The 10,253-nt window shown below is 36.5% G+C and overlaps 1 protein-coding gene across 1 annotated transcript in view; it reads left to right on the top strand.

Annotated features, from left to right (window-relative positions):
• The first annotated feature begins 891 nt into the window (after positions 1-891).
• Positions 892-10,253, top strand: part of LOC110107435 (NAC domain-containing protein 83-like) — a 25,082-nt gene continuing 15,720 nt past the window's right edge. The window contains exon 1 of the mRNA XM_028696905.1: positions 892-923. The gene's annotated coding sequence lies outside the window, so the exon portion shown is untranslated. The remainder of the gene's footprint in view (positions 924-10,253) is intronic.

Below are 10,253 nucleotides of genomic sequence, written 5' to 3'. Positions count from 1 at the left end.
TATGGTTCCTAATATCAAATCCAGAATTGTCCTCCAAACGATTGGCCATAGAATGCATATCGACCAAATTGATAGGGACATCAACTAAAGTATCATAGCACGCCAAATTATCTTGCATATTATCCACTCGCACACATTCCTCATAATTCACCACAGTCACAACAAGAACACACATAGCCTCGACACCAGGTAAAGGAGATATCGAACCTTCAGCCACAGTCGCAACAACACCCTCCTCATTATTAGGAAGGAGAATCACCTCAACATTCGACACATTATCACCCGCCAAAGGCAACAAAATCGGAATATGGGGTGACTTAACCAAAACCTCATCATGAACAGCAGGGGCGACCACATCAGGAGACAGAACAACCAGCTCAACAGGTAACAGAACCTCATTTACCTGCAAAGAGACCAAAGCCAGAGGAGGCACCACACTCACAAGATTCCTAATCAACTCATTCTCAGCCATGTTTTGATTCTCAACCGCTTGAACCTCAACAACACCATCAACAAGAGGCTTAACATTCTCAATGGGAGGAAGATTATAATTAAAAATAGGCAAAGAAGAAGAGGCACAATGACCCTTAAGATGGCCAAGACACTTGCAAGACTCACAAAAATCAGAAAAACTTTCCAATTGCACTTTTTGGATATACCCAGACTCCTCAGGACCTAGCCAGATTTGTGTCGAATAGATTTTAGTAACATCCAGCTTGACTAAAACTCGCGAGGGTCTAGATCCTACAGAAGTAGCTGAATCCACCTTCAGGGGTTTACCGAACATATAACCTAAAGCGTGAAGTATGCGGGGAGTAAAGAGATGGGTGCAATCGTATACCATTTGCACTATATTTCCCCACATAGAGAATCCCTTTCGGAGGTCTACATTCATCTCTCTCTCTCTCTCTCTCTCTCTCTCTCTCTCACACACACACACACAGACACACACACATTTGGATTGCCAAGAAAGGAATGGAAAAAGAAGGAGAGGAGAAGGGGATAAAAAGGAGAGAGAAGAAAGAAAAGGCTTCCCAAATTTTTTTGTTTGACGTTCCAGTAAAAAAAATTATCATGATCATTGTAGCCGACTTTTATCCTTTCTCTGTTCTCAAATATTTTGATTATGAGATTTATTCATCTATATTAATCAAAATTTATTACATTTTCTTCTTTTTTAGTGAACTTTTATTGCATAATCTTTGGTATATTGTAATATTGATCATTCAAGTCATTTTAACTGGATGATTTTGTATTTTTATAGGTTAGAATGTTTTTTATTTCATTTTATTTGATTTGAGTAAAAATGTGATTTTTGGCATTTTGAAATGATCTTTTTGGTAAAATAAGCATCACGAATGTATAAATGCTAACTTTTTGTTATTTATTTACCTTGATAATGTGTGCAACAAGTAATGGTTGATTATTAAAATATGACTAGCTAGAGAAGATTTTCGTAAACATGAAGGTGAGTCGACGGGCTTTCCTTACATAAAATGTTTGTGGTGATATCCTTTATGATTCTCAAGATCAAGATTAAGATTCAAGAGGGGGTTATAAGAAGTTTACATGCCCATGGAGAAAGAGTAACGCTCTTATTACTAATCCACCTGACTATTAAATTAATATTAGGATAATGACTAATGAACATGATACATGTACTCTTTTCTTTAAAAATACTACCCAAGTCAAAACTTTTTACTTGTTTACTATGATTGATTATGTTATACTTTTTGGCATATGAATATGATGTTGATATGATTATGAATACAAGTTTCTATAAGAGTACAAGTTTTTATTATTGAATGATTCATGATATAAAGTGTACAAGCCTTATATGACATATGATAATATTTTTGTATGATTAAGGCTTAGACTTCACAAGTCTATATGCTTTAGATTTTAGATGTTTTGTACATATGCATTGGTTTTACTAATTGATTTGACTAGTACTAAACTAGCTTTGCTTTATGAATGAATGATTTTAATTTACACCACTTTACGGATGTAGCATACATACCATATTATTTATATGAAGATTGATTAATAGAATTTTCAATTTGCAATATATGTTTTACCACTTCTATATTAATTCATGATCATATGAATGAATAGTATTAAGAACAGAATGATTACATGCATACTATTTTATTTTCATGCTTTGAGTTCAATTGTAGGTTTAAGTGACCTGCAATTAAAACTTTGTAAGCTCCTGATATAGTTAATTAATTTCTGGTCAGGGAAGAGGTTCATGCTCAAGTGTGAGGCTTGTCATCTTCAAATTTTCTTAGGTTACTGTTATTTTATTTTATTGATTTTTTTTATAATCGAAAGTATATAAATAGATTATTATGCTAGGCTGAACTTCTAGTTATTGTATATTTGATTTAAATCAATGTTATATATAAAATGTTGAAGATAAATAGAATTTTTTTGTTGGTTATTTTGCTTTCAATTGAAATTAATAGCTCTAATTGTAATTAAGAAATTAAAAATATACAAGTATTCCAATTTAGATCTTGGGGTGTGACATTTTCATCAGAATTTTTGGTCGAAAATCTTGTTGATTAGATCCCAATTTTCATCCAACTCATTCCCCTCTCCCATTTGCCATGAAAAGATGATATCTCTCTCTCCTTGGTCTCGCTGTCATCGGGACTCATCCAACCTCATTTCTCAATCATTTTAATTGATTTCTTCAACAATATAAAGGTAAATCTTCATACCTTTTATGATTTCCAATCAATTAAAATTTTTATATATTAGATTTTGTTTAAATTGTTTTGAAGTTTTTTTATCAAGGTTATTACTTTTTTAATAAGCTTTTAGGTTTGAGTTTAATGAGATGTAATCTAGTTTCTATATCTTTGTGATAGTGATTCTTCAATCATTGGCTTGGGAGATAATCAATCGTAATAATTTTTTTTTTCATCCCAAATTAGCTTTTATAATTAGATTCGTCAAATTAGTCTAAATGATTAGTTAATTGAAAAAGGGTCAAGTAAACATATTGGCTTTTCTAAGGATTTTTGTATTAAATTTGAAAACTTGATTGCATTTGATAAGATTAGTTCTAAATAGACACGTTTATTTATGTTTAATTTAAGCATATATATACCCACCCGATTTATACGCTTACATTAATTGGTTAGATAAGATCTCACATGAATATCTAAAGCCAAAAGTCGTGGATGTAAAATCAATTGATACCGGAATGAAATGCATTAATAGATGAATTTGTCAAGGGAGTCCAAATTTTTATGCACGTTGTCTGCTAATTACCTTTATTTTTATCAGACGAAAGATTCAAATGTCCTTGCTCAAAACACAAAAAACACGCATACTCCCAATGAGATTATATATAGTTGATTTCTATCATATAGGATTCATGACATATTATTGGTTCTAGACTTCACATGGAGAGTACGAGCAACATTTAAACTTTCAATGTGGTCCTTCAACAAGTTCCAAAATAATGGGTGAAGAAAATGCAAGGATGTACGAAGAGCTGATTTTATATGCAACAGGATTGTAATTTAGAGAATGTAGAAAAGGCATGAAATAGGGATACGTACGTAAAACTTCTGTGAATTACTTTTTTGCAGCTTAACAACTAATTTGGGATAGTATTACCATTCACTTATAGTTAGGTAGTCTCACCTTACTCATGTTTGCTAGTTATAGTTACACCCTATAATCTTCCATCAAAGATGTGTTAGCTAACTACATCTTATTTATTTGATCATACCCATACATGTCACATATAATCTAAAAGTAAAAAAATAAATTGTTCTTACAACCATTGATTGATGACCTGAAATTTATATGGGAGAACGTGTGATGACATGATTTTTCAACTAAGCATAACTTTCTAATGAAAGCAGAATTATTGTGGATGATTGATGACTTCCAGCATATAGTATGTTATCAGGTTGGAGTATTGTGCGAAATTAGCTAGCCAATTTTGCAAGAAATATTTAGTCGATTATTTCAATCATATTTTTCGTCGTAATTCTGTCGAAAATCAGCTGAAGTATTTTCATCGTAACCCTAAATTAGCTTAACCATCTAGACCTTTGGATCCTTCTAAAGGTTTTCAATAATAGTGTACACTTTTTATAGACCCAAAAACTCAATTGATTGATGCTAGATACTCCTAATTAGCTAAAATCTCATCCGTAGTCCTCTATCTAGTGCATGTCGATTGATCCATGTAGACCAATGAGGAGACTCTTAACTATTACTGTGTTGTCGCATATACAGCTCTGATTGCGTCTTGAAAAAGGGATACATCTATAGCTCTGATGGCACCCTTGAAAAGAAGACAAATCTACGACCCATAATAGTATAAGCCAAACAAAGCAGTGGATTGGAAGACAATATGTTTATTTATTAATAACTTCCTTTTTTTTTTAAATTTTGAGGCATAGCCCGTATATTAATGACCAAAAGAATTATAAAAGTGTGTTCTCACCCAAGCTTCGTCTTCATTTGGGACGATTTTTTTATCACTTTTTTAAGCAATTTTTTAGTAAAAAATTTAATTATTATACTAAAGACTAATTTAATCAAGAAGCTGTAAAAAATTGTCCCAAACGAAATCTTCATACCAAATTCCATCAAGCAAGATACCTTGCACTTTAGGTGATGTAATGACAAAGTATAGGTTTGTCAGCACTTCTTATTCTACGATTCTCATTTGTGAGTGATTTTTATGAGTCGAAGTTCCAATGCATTATTTCCGTCTTCGTCTTTGACTAGTCTAAAATTGTCATTGGAAGATATAGATTTTAAACATTTGGCAAAGTTTCCAACTTTCCATCTTCAAGGATGTTATATGTTTACAATCCTAAAAGATATTAAATATATGATTGATTACTAGTATTGAACATTGCTCAAAACTTATTCTTACAGTTATTGAAATATTTCAACACATGATCCAATATTATTCAAAGTTTATATTTTGGAACCATGATCAACAAATGGTTGAAGAAGCTTCAATCATGTGGCAAAGATGGTTTGATTAAGGTCAAAAATTTAGATTTTGACTCATTATAGTGGCATAGATATAGTCAAATTTGAGCACTTTATAGAGATATAACTATGTTATAGTTATTATTGAATTCAATTGTATCAAAAATTTAATCTACAATGTTATAGCTATTATGATTATGCTCTATATATTATTGTACAAAATTTTATAACAATTATAATTTAATATAAGGCTTATTATTTGATATATCATAAAAAATTATCTTTATCAACACGAATCTCAAGGCAAAATCAAATAGGAAAATTCAAAAACTAAATCATAGGCCATATGAGCTTTGATTTTAGCAAACTTACAGTCAAACTGAACGTCTTAGAAATACAAACCCAATGACACCAAATTCGACTCAATCCGAGCCCAAATGAGTCCAATTCAAAGACCCACACCACATTTGGAAGATTCAAACCATAATTTGGATTACCAAACTATTTCCACACACGACATGCTCATAGTCGAATCGAGTGGCTCAATGTGACAAATCTAACGAGCCTAAGATTGCCAAATTCTAATATCATTAAGACATTCGAATACCAAATAAATGGTCCATGATCGAGGAAATCCACATCGGTCATTAATTCAAACCACTCCAAATTTATCCTTGATCTTCCTCCTATTTACTGGTCATGCCACTCTTAGAAAACTATAAATATACTCTTCATTTCTCATGAGAGGGAAAGGAAGGAGGCCCAAGCAAGAAGAGAACGAAGAGAATGAAGAGTTCTCTTGCCATTATGCTTCTCTTCGACCACCTCACAGCCACCGAATGATGTCGGACTTAAGCTCGTCGCCAGATTTCTTCCCAACACCGAACTTCTGCTCGTCGCAGTATTTCTACACTACACCGAACTTCTACCAGACTTTCGTTGGACATCTACCCGACGCCGAACTTCAGCCTGTCGCTGGACTTCTACCTGTCATAGGACTTTCATCAAACTTCTACTTGAAGCCAAACTTTTGCTCGTCGTTGGACTTCTACCCATTGCCAGACTTTTGTCGGGACTTCTACCCGACACTAAACTTTTGCCCGTCGTCATTCTTTTGCTCGTCATCATACTTCTGCATGTCACCGGACTTTCATCGAACTTCTACTTGACTCCGAACTTCCCCCTTCATAGGAATTTTGATCATCATCGTACTTTCATCGGACTTCTACCTGATGGTGAACTTCCGCCTTTTGTCGTATTTCTACTAGACGCTGAACTTTTGTCCGTCAATGGTCCTTCCTACCTCCTTCCCTAGACAACAGTCTTTTTGACCACTGTCGTCCATCGACTATGGTTCTTTCGACCTCCAGCGCCAACAGACTACGATACTTCTAAACTCCTTCACCAGATAACGGTTATTCAAACCTCCGTCGCTCGCCAACGATCGTCCTTTTGACCTCGTCTCCAAATAATGATATTTTCGACCTTCGTCGCCCATCAACTATAGTTCTGTCTACCAAACAAACATATCGATACTGATTCATTCAAGTCACATCTTGTAATGCCCATTATATGATGTATATTTATTACATTAAGCCAAGGCCTGCCCCAAGGAAGGGCCTCATCTCTAATCAACTGCAAATAATAGTGGATTCATTCAAACTGGGCCAGGCCCCATGATTTTTCCTCTTTTCAGGATTTTTCATAAAAAAAAAAAAATCTTGGTGTTACTTATGAATGCTACACCCTCTCTTTCTTTTTTGTATGCATATTGGATCTTCGTACAAAGCTAATACGTTAAACTTTATATTTCACTATCGCCACGAATATTCCAAGATGCAACATTATTAAAGTTATATCCTCTATTGTGTTTGCCTTACTATTACTTTTTTGCTATTTTATACTCTGTTATTTAATAAGCTCAAACCTTCTTTAAACATTAAATGAATCTTATTCAAATTTGTAATTCAACTATTTTATAGTTGTTGCATTCTGGAATATTTATGGCTATAGAGAAACATAAAATTTAATGTCTTAGCTTTGTACGAAGATCCAACACACAAGCAAAGAAAAGAGAGGGTGTAGCGTTCATTTGAGACACCAGAGTTTTTACATGGAAACCCCTTTAAAGAGGGAAAAATCAAGGGGCCTAACCCAGTTTAAATGAATCCACTATTACTTACTGTCGATTACAACTGAGGCCCTTTCCTGGGGTAGGGCCTTAGGTTGATGTAGTAAATGTACATAATATTACATGGTGGGAATTGGAAGAATTAGTACTGAAATCTTCATTTTGTCTGCAGAATAATAGTCGACGGGCGACGGAGGTTAGAAAGACCGTAGTCGGAAAGAGACTGGGGTCAAAAAGATCATTATCTGTCGATGGAGGTTGGAAGGACTGTAATAGGCAATAGAGGTCAGAGAGACCGTAGTAGGCGATAGAGGTCGAAAGGACTGTAGTAGGCAAAGGAGATCGAAAGGAACATAGTCAGTACGAAACAGGGGTCAGAAAGACTATTCTCTGGCGATGGAGGTCGGAAGGACCGTAGTTGGTAGGATATAGGGGTCAGAAAGATCATTATTTGGTAATGGAGGTCGGAAGGACTGTAGTAAGCGACATAGGTTAGAAGGATCGTAGTCGGTAGGAGATAGGATCATAATATACTGTTATCTTATGATTCAAGTAGGAAGGACCGCAGTAGGCAATGAAGGTCGGGATGACCAAAGTTGGCAGGAGGTAGTGGTTAAAAAGACAATTATATTGTGATGGAGGTCGAAAGGATCGTAGTAGGCGATGAAGGTCACAAGCACCAAAGTTAGTAGGAGATAGGAATTAGAAAGATCATAGTCATAAGGTGGTGGTTCGGTGGAGGTTCTGCATTATTTGATGGTATAGTGGAATTCTGACCTCTGTTAGTAGTCCAGCAAAAGTTTGGACCTCAGTTAGTTGTCCGATGCTGGTTTGGCTGAAGTCCAGCATTGGGCGTTGTTCCAGCGAAACTCCATCATCGGGCAGTGGTTAGGCAGAATTCTGGCATCAGGCGGTAGTCCTAATGAAAGTCCAACATTAGGTGGTTTTTCGACAAAAGTCTGGTGTTAGGCGATCGACGGTCAGAGGACGGGTGGAAGTCTTGCAGCTGTCGGCATCCCGACGATGATTCGATGGTAGTTGGCGACTAAGCGGTCGTCCGACAATAGTGGTGGCGGGCGGTTGTACGATATTGATCGGACTGAATTTCGATAGCGGTTGGTGGCCGGGCAGTAGTCCGACGAAGATTGGGCTGAAGTCCGGAGACGGTCAGCAGTTCGGGGGAACTCTAGCTGTCGGGCGGTGGTCTGATGATGAAGTCCGGCGGGGGTAGGCATCCTGAAGGTGGTCCGACAGTTATCGGTCTGAATTTTAGAGATCGTCTACTGTTGGGCCGTGGTCTGACGAAGGTCAGGCTGAAGTACGGTGGTGGTTGATGGCCGGGTGAAAGTCCAGCAGCAGTTAGCGGCAGGACGGTTGTAGGACGACGGTCGGGCAAAAGTGCGGCGGTGGCCGACGGCCAAGCGGAAGTTCGGTAATGGTCGGCATCCAGGCGGTGCTCTAAAGGTAGTCAATGTCACGACCCAACCCAACAGGGACGGATCCCGTTCGCATCGGGTCGTGCCCAAACTCAAACTGATTGAACTGATTTCAGGATCTGGCTTTGGAATTTATTTCAGAACTTTCTTCCAAATATTTACACATAGAAACAGACACACAGAGCTACTATAAACATCAAAATGCAGCGGAACAAATCATCTATCTTTTTCTTCCTCCAAAAAATAATCATATACAAATACAACTCATGGCTTTCAGACAGAAAGAAAAAACAGAACAGAAAAGCCATGACTGTACAAAAATCAAAAGTATAAAATACCTATAACAGATCAGACTCTGAACTCCTACTCCAAGACTTCCTTTACTTTCCCAGAACCTGAAAATCACACAGAAAATAAGGATGAGCTACAATAGCTCAGTAAGACATCAAACCTCCAATCAAAATCCTCAGAATCCACTTCAAACACATCAGACAAAAATCCGTACAGAAATCAGATCAACAGAATCATATATCGAATCAGAATAGAATAAAAATCATAGAAATAATACTTCCAGAAATTGAATCAGAACAGAATCATACAGATCAGATCACATCAAAATAGAACAGAATCGTATCAGAATCATAAATCATATCAAAATCCTACGGAAATCAGAAATCATATCAATTCAGAACATATCAAAAGTTAGAACAGATTCCCTGACTCTGACAGAATCTCAACGGATTCTGGCCCCTTATACCTCCCTTCCCAGACACTGACAGAATCTCTCGGATTCTGTCCCCTTATGCCTCCCTTTGTGCTCATGGCACCAGAACAGATGTGCTTATAGCATCAGAACAGAACTTATCATCGGATCCAGAACATAACTTGTTTTCAGATTTCAGAGCTCATTTCAGATTTTCCTGACACAGACAGGATCTCACAGGATCCTGACCCCTTATAACTTCCTTTTCATAGCACACAATCATATTATGTCATTTCAGAACAAATTCGAATAATTTCAGAAATCGTACAAAAATCCAGCGGCATAACGGCAGTATACGGAATTTACACAAAAATTCCTAAATTCACAAAATTACCAAATTAGCATAGAATATTCACAATAACATTGCAAGAATTTTATTCTACTGCCCAGACAATTTCAGACTTCATCAGAAATTACAGTCAAAATAAAATACCGCCGAATCAAAATTATTCGGTCAAAATTCTCCAGATAATAATTAAAACGTGCGCACTCGGCACCTCAGAAATATACCAAAAGTTACGCGGTAAAAATTGAACCTATCGAAAAATACGGACGAAATTCGCTAACGAAAACGAAATCCGGACAGAAAAATCGTTCAAACTTCACGGGTCTGAAAATTGAGAAAAGCGGAATGTGCCTTACCTTGCGTACACCAATTTCTTGAACTACTGCAACGGACGAAAACCGACGAGAGTGGGCCAAAAATCACTTTTCCTTCTTTTTCCTTCGTTTTTCTCTCTCCTGGGCTTTTCTCTCTCTTCAAAATATCTCATTTCTATATATATCCAGACTGATCGTCCCGGACGATCGCAACTTCGTCCCAGGACGATTTGGCTCTGGACGAATTTCGTCCAGACGAAATTAATTATCGTCCCTGGACGACTGGGCTCTGTAAAATTTTCGTCCAGACGATCCAAATTTCGTCCAGACGATCCATGCAGCCAGAAAC

This window comes from Dendrobium catenatum, unplaced genomic scaffold (genome assembly GCF_001605985.2).
Source record: "Dendrobium catenatum unplaced genomic scaffold, ASM160598v2 fragScaff_scaffold_853, whole genome shotgun sequence".
Taxonomy (NCBI): Eukaryota; Viridiplantae; Streptophyta; class Magnoliopsida; order Asparagales; family Orchidaceae; genus Dendrobium; species Dendrobium catenatum.
This window is presented reverse-complemented; position numbering and strand designations above follow the sequence as displayed.